At 36.7% G+C, this 6650-nt stretch overlaps 1 pseudogene; it reads right to left on the bottom strand.

The window, feature by feature from the left end:
• Positions 1-1147: 1147 nt before the first annotated feature.
• Positions 1148-2495, bottom strand: LOC149252823 (AAA-ATPase At5g57480 pseudogene; annotated as a pseudogene).
• Positions 2496-6650: the final 4155 nt, after the last annotated feature.

Here is a 6650-nt window from a genome sequence, read left to right as displayed (position 1 = left end):
TAGAATAGTACTCTGTTCTCGACATTCAAGCACACACTTTACAAATTTTGTAATTCAAACACCGAAAGTATTTCAGCATCAGGAATTTCAGCCCAGAAATTTGTCCTAAGTATCTAGGACTAACCATTCCTATTACAAGGAGGTGACCAACCTTGAAAACCATCGAAATCATAGAGATGATGCCATGAACCAAAGTGTAGTGCATACCTGGAAAAACATTGAACAGGAAAAAAAATAAGTTGGGAAGGCTACCTTGCCATCTGAAGCGATTTAAGTAAAATAAAAAAATGATTTATCAAAGGATTATGTGTGCAGAAGAAGAGCATCCCTCTATCTCGTGTTGGAAAATTGATTAATCAATGCATGATACCCTTCAAATTGACCGGATAGAGAGTTCATACCTTGGAGGACTTGGATCATAACTGGATACTTGACAAACCCAGAAAGCATGTAAGCTTATAGAAGAGACAGCTATGTAGTATGAACAGTAGGAAAACGTAAACGATGAGGGTTTGATCTGAACCTTAAATAGCTACTAATCCACTGAATCATGGAGGCCAAATAATATAACTGTCGACAAGAAAGACATGAAGAGTCTCTGCGAAGAGTCTCATCGCCAGCAGGCAGTCTCTGCGAAGAGTCTCATGGGCAGCAGAAGAGTCTCATCGCCAGCAGGCCAGGCCTGGCTTTTCATGGCCCATTACCATGGGAAAAATACCATTTTTCTATGAATAAAACAGATTAAACGAACGGCAGAAAACACTCCAATCATCTAACACACAAAATCAATGGCTCACGATCGCACACGTCACATTTTAGGGATGTCTTTCTCAGAGGGAACGCCTTACGGCGTAATTAATGTGGAAAAAAACTATGTTGTAGAATGAAAGTTGTAGAACCCTTTGAAATGGATTTCAGATGAAAGATCTATGGTGCGCGTTCTCCTCTTTTTCTATGAAAAAATCAGATGATCCATGCTGCGACAGCCTCTTCATTTTTATCATATACCGTACCTTTTTCTGCCAAGTTGCAATGGGTTTTTCTGACTTTGATCTCTTAAATTGTTTATTCTCATTACTCTTCTCAGAATGCTGATCAACTTCCAAGCCCGAACCACTTCTCAACAACTTAACCGCATGCCCGTTCTCTATTTTCTCCACCGAAGGGTAGCTTTTGTCGCCCTCATCCTCGATGATTCCTTTCTGGCAATACTGTGATGAAGAGCAAAAACCACGGCCTTCAATGCATTATGCGGGTCATTCTTATTCTTTATCAGAATTTCGCTCATCTCTGCAGGTGTCAATGGTCCCCCGGCCTGTATGCTCTGCTCAACTATGCAGAACAGCTCGTGATCTCCGATTCCCGAATAATTGAACGCCAGGCATTTGAAAGCCGGGAATCCAGCGGTGGACAGCAGGATATGCATGTCTATTCTGCCGGACTTGATGACCGCCGGATCGATATTGTTCTTGTGATTCGTGGTGAAGACTATGACGCGCTCCTCGCCACAGCACGACCAGAGCCCGTCCGTGAAATTCAGCAGACCCGAGAGCGTCACGCGGGTATCGTCTTGATCATCAGAAAAATCGACCCATTTTCTGCTCTCGTTTCGGGTTGCAGCCGGAACACGCCTGGCAAGTGCCCGCTCCGAGAGATCGGTTGAGCAATTGATGTCCTCTATGACGATCATGGATTTGTTCGCCGTTTGGATCAGAAGCGCCTGGAGCTCGGAATTGTCTGTCACTTTCGTCAATTCCAGGTCGTAGACATCGTAGTGAAGGTAATTCGCCATGGCGGCGATCAGGTTCGATTTGCCCGTTCCGGGCGGGCCATGGAGAAGATACCCACGTTTCCAGGGCCGCCCGACGCGGTGATAAAACTCTTTACCCTGCCCGAACAAATCGAGGTCCGCCTTCATATTTTCCTTCGCCTCCGGGTCGAGCGCCAGCGTAGAGAACGTCCACCGGCAGTCACGGGACCCGTGGCCGTTATTGGTATATAGCTTCCGGTCGCGGCTCCGGATATCGAAATTTCTCCACATGCCGTAGCTAAGCCGAGAGCACCCCGGCCCTGTCTCGTTTCTTGATTTTGAGCGTGAAGCTCCGTCTTTTCTCGAGTAAATCGTCACCCGGCGTCTCCACACGATGCGTCCACCAGAGCTTCGATCCGCAGAAGGTGTTTTCCATGGTGTGGTTGGCGGCGGGCGTGAAGGACAGGCAAGTCGCGTTCTTGGCCCTGGCAACGCTCACTCTCCTCGAACGGGCAACCGCATCGAGGCTGTTGAGATAGAGCTGCACGTTTCTGTAGAGCTCGTTCACCTCTACACCGCAAGAGTAGCCATTGAGTTCTGGAATCTCCAGATACGAGTTTGGACTGTAGAAATCCTTGAGAGAATCCCACCATCCCTGTAACAAACGGCGTACCTGTGTAGGTAATGCATTATGGATTACTGTCAAAAGCCCTACAAGTGACCAGATTTGTCCTGACATCGTCATGTCGCGTCGCATTCTTTGTTGAAACTGACATTGAACTTAGTAACCAGGTGTTTTGTAGAAGTATACAAGTCTTTAGGCGGTCAGGAAGGATAGTTACCACTTCTTTTCTCCATGGACAACCCGAGGAAGTATGGAGGTGCAGGTCATGATAAAGGTCCTACTCTCCATCAGATCATACGCGTTTCTGTAAAGAGTATAATCAAAAAATTATCTGAGTACTCCCAACCACCAGTCTGATTGCTGGCTTTATCAACTTTCTACTGCACTTATGCTGTGTGTGATTATGAACAGTATTTTTTATTTCCCCTGGAACGTGGATGGATCGATTGCACTGTCAAGCTACACTTCTTTAATGAATATATGTAATGAATTTATGACAAGTGGAAGTAAGAATAGGATTAATTGGAAATTAATTTATGTAATATATGTAATGAATTGCTCTCAATGGTCTAAAAGGATTATAAATCCATGGCATTCTTATACATCCATAATTGTTTCATGAGCCTTTTACTATCACTTTTTGTGCAAAAGATAAAAACCCTTGGCATCTACACGTCCAATTAAAAAGTCCAAGACAATCAAAGATACATCTATAGTTGTTTGTTGAGCCCTCTACTCTAATCCTTTTGTCAAAAAGATAATAAGTTTTGAACTAATAATATTGACATATCCATGACAACCACATGGTACTTCCATAGTTGTTTGTTGGGCCTTTTACTATTCTCCTTTTGTGCAAAAGATAAAAAGCTAAAGGTATAGACATGTCCAACTAAAAAGTCCAAGACAATCACTAATATCTTATGGAAGTAAAAATTCCAACATATCGACCGATGTCATGTGTCAATTATGCATTAATATGCACTATAATAGTGTCAATTTTGTAATGTGATCTAAGGATTCTAGGTATGTATTAACGCTTTCATTATTTTTCTCGGAAGTTAAACAACATCATGTTTTTGCTACGTTCCAGATAGGGTAAAAAATATTTGATGATAAAATGAATTTGTTATTAGGAAGATAGGTATGAAATAATGTATAGATTTTAATATGTTTATGGAAATAGCATGATTTTTTTATTATTTTTTTTTAATTTTGAAAATATTTAATTAAAATAAAGAAAAATATTTTATTTTCTTTTTCCCTTATTTCTATTTATATATTTATCTATTCATTTATTTAAAATAAAAATTTGTTATTTATAAAAGTTATTAATTTTATTTCTATTTTTATTTCCTTTTTATTGTAATTCTTTATTCTTAATTTCATGTATTTTTTCATTATTATTTTTTATTTTATTTATTTTTTAATAGTTTTTTAATATAATATTTTTTTTTGTCAATTGTGAGTTAGCTATTGCATCTCTATTATATTTATTTGTTCCTTAGATTGAGTTTCGACCTACTGTACTTATTTGTTCTTCCTTGGATCAAGCTATCCATCTTTGTCGTGATGATGAATCATAGTAAGTGGTTCAACATGTGTTGACCTTAAAACTTTCATGTGATTTATCCACAAGATTGAAATTATAAAAGTAATGCATATGTTTTTTATTTTCTTTTAAAATATAATTTTCAATAATTTAATTATTTTTTCCTAATTTATGGTCATTATCTAAAAACTAGTGAAACTAGAAAGCTTGAATTAGAAGTTATGAATCTAATATTCTTAAAAGGAGTTAGTGCCTTTTGTGAGTTGGATGTGTGCATTTTGTGATTTCCTTTGATTCAACTAAGGAATAGTTTAGGTTGAGCATATGGTTCAATAAATGTTAGAGACTAACATCATTCAACCTAGACAAAGTGATTTCTGGTCACTAGTGATGAGGGTTATAGAAAAGGTGGGTTCATGGTGTATCCATCGAGAATACATACAACTTAACAAAATGGAAATCAAAGATATGTTTCACATTCCTATCATTTATGAATTATTAGATTAATTTCATGGAGTAATATTCTTTACCAAGTTGGATCTTTATTATAGGTATCATCAAATCAGAATGGTACAATAAGGCATCCCCAACATAGCTTTTAGAAGACATGAAGGTCATTATGATTTTTTGGACATGCCATTTCTAACTACAAATGAAGCTTTAACATTTTAGAGCTTGATGAATTCCATTTTCAAGCCCTTTCTTTGACATTTGTGGTAGTGTTTTTTATGACATATCAATCTACTACAAATATTGGGAAGAAGATGTACAACATGTTTAGAGTGTCTTGATATTATTGAAAGAGAAACAATTATATGTAAATCCTTCGAGGTGTGTCTTTAGGTTCAAGAAGTGCGATATTTCGACTATATTGTATTCCATGAAGGTGTCAAAATGGATCTTAACAAAATCAAATCTATAAGGGAATGGAAAATCCAAAATACCTTAAATCAACTCTTAGAATTCTTAGGATTGACAAGATATTAGTACAAGTTTGTGAAGAATTATGGTCAAATAGTAGCACCTCTAACAAAATTATGGGAGAATAAAGCATTTTCTTGGACTAAAGAAGAAACCAAATCTTTTAAAAAACTTAAAGAGACATGTAAAACTCTTGTCCTGGTTAAACTTGACTTCAAAAATAAATTCACTATAGAGTGTGATGCACCATGACATGGAATTGGTGCAAGAAGGAAACCCCCTTTCCTTTGAAAAAAAATAAAAAACTTACTCAGACCCATCTATGACAAAGATATGTTCGTAACACTAGGCTTAGTTAAAGAAAAGATGTCCATAATTTATAAGAAGACACTTCAAAGTAAAAATAAATCATGATAGTTTTAAATACTTGCAACAAAAACTACCTCGAGGGGAGTAGTAAAAAATAGGTTACATATTTGTTGGGTTGTGACTTTGAAATTATCTACAAAAAGGGAAAGAAATATTGTGGCAAGTGCATTCACAAGGAAAGAGGGAGACACAAAGGGTTCACTATGCACTATTTCCATTTCACAATCTCACTCAGAGGAATAATCAGGGATAAAATGAAAACAAGATGAGAAGATATGCAATATCATTAAACAACAGTAGTAGGACCCCGACATAGTAGAAAAAATTATCCGGAAGAACGATTTGTTGCGATATTAAGGTCATTTATATTGATATAAGACTTATCAAGTCAAAAACAAGTCCTTTTGGAGTTACACATTTCTTCTGCGGGAGGAAATTTAGGATTCTTCAAGACAGACCATAGTATCAAGAAAGGTTTATTTTGGAGAAGATCTTAAAGCAAATGTGCAAAATTTGATGGTTGAATGTTTATTATGCCATCTAAACAAGGGAGAGAAAATCAAGACCCTCAAGGTCCTACAACCATTAGCCATACCAAGCTAGCATCGAGAAAAGTTTCAATGCATTTTATTACAAGTTTAGCTGAATTTGAAGGAAATAATGTCAATATGGTAGTGGTATATCAAAGAGAAAAGTATGCCCATTTTCTCTCTCTTTCTATTCCTTTTAAAGAAAGTAAAATAATAGAAGTATTCATGAAAAATTCCAAAATCTAAATGGAATCTGGAAGATTATTGTAAGTGATAGATCCAATTTTCACTGCAAAATTTTGGACCTAATTATTTTCTTATTTAGGTACGTAATTGACTCACAACTCATCTTGCCATCCTCAATTTAATGGTAAAATTGAGATTGTTAATAACTATTTAGAGGGATATCTATGTTCTTTTTCATTTGATAAACATACACAATGGGTCAAGTGGTTGTCAATTGTAGAATGGTGGTACAACACATCCTTCTATATTTAATAAAAATGTTATCATTTATGAGACTTTATGGATATCATCCTTTATCTACCACATCATGCTTGAAAGGGAATATAAAGGCTCAAGTAGTAAGAGAACACATACACAACACTAACAAGAAGTTCTCAAACTATTGAGGGATAACTTGGTTACATCATAGTATAGGATGAAACACTAAGAATATCATCATCATAGTGATAGGAAATTTGAAGTGGGGGTTTGGGTATTTGTGAGACTACGACCATATAAATAGCTTTTCCTCAAACAATAAAAGAAGGAAAATAAATTAGCAATGAGATATTATGTCCCTTGTAAGGTGTTGTAAATAATTGGACCTATTGCTAACAAATTGGATCTACCTCCATCTTCATGTGTACTATTGAGAATCAGGATAGTACTGAGATGGGGGGA

This window comes from Pinus tabuliformis, chromosome 7, assembly GCF_031772625.1.
Source record: "Pinus tabuliformis cultivar Carrire ecotype Pingquan chromosome 7, CPIR1, whole genome shotgun sequence".
Lineage (NCBI taxonomy): Eukaryota > Viridiplantae > Streptophyta > Pinopsida > Pinales > Pinaceae > Pinus > Pinus tabuliformis.
The sequence above is the reverse complement of the archived record's forward strand: the minus strand, read 5'-3'. Positions and strand labels throughout refer to the sequence as shown.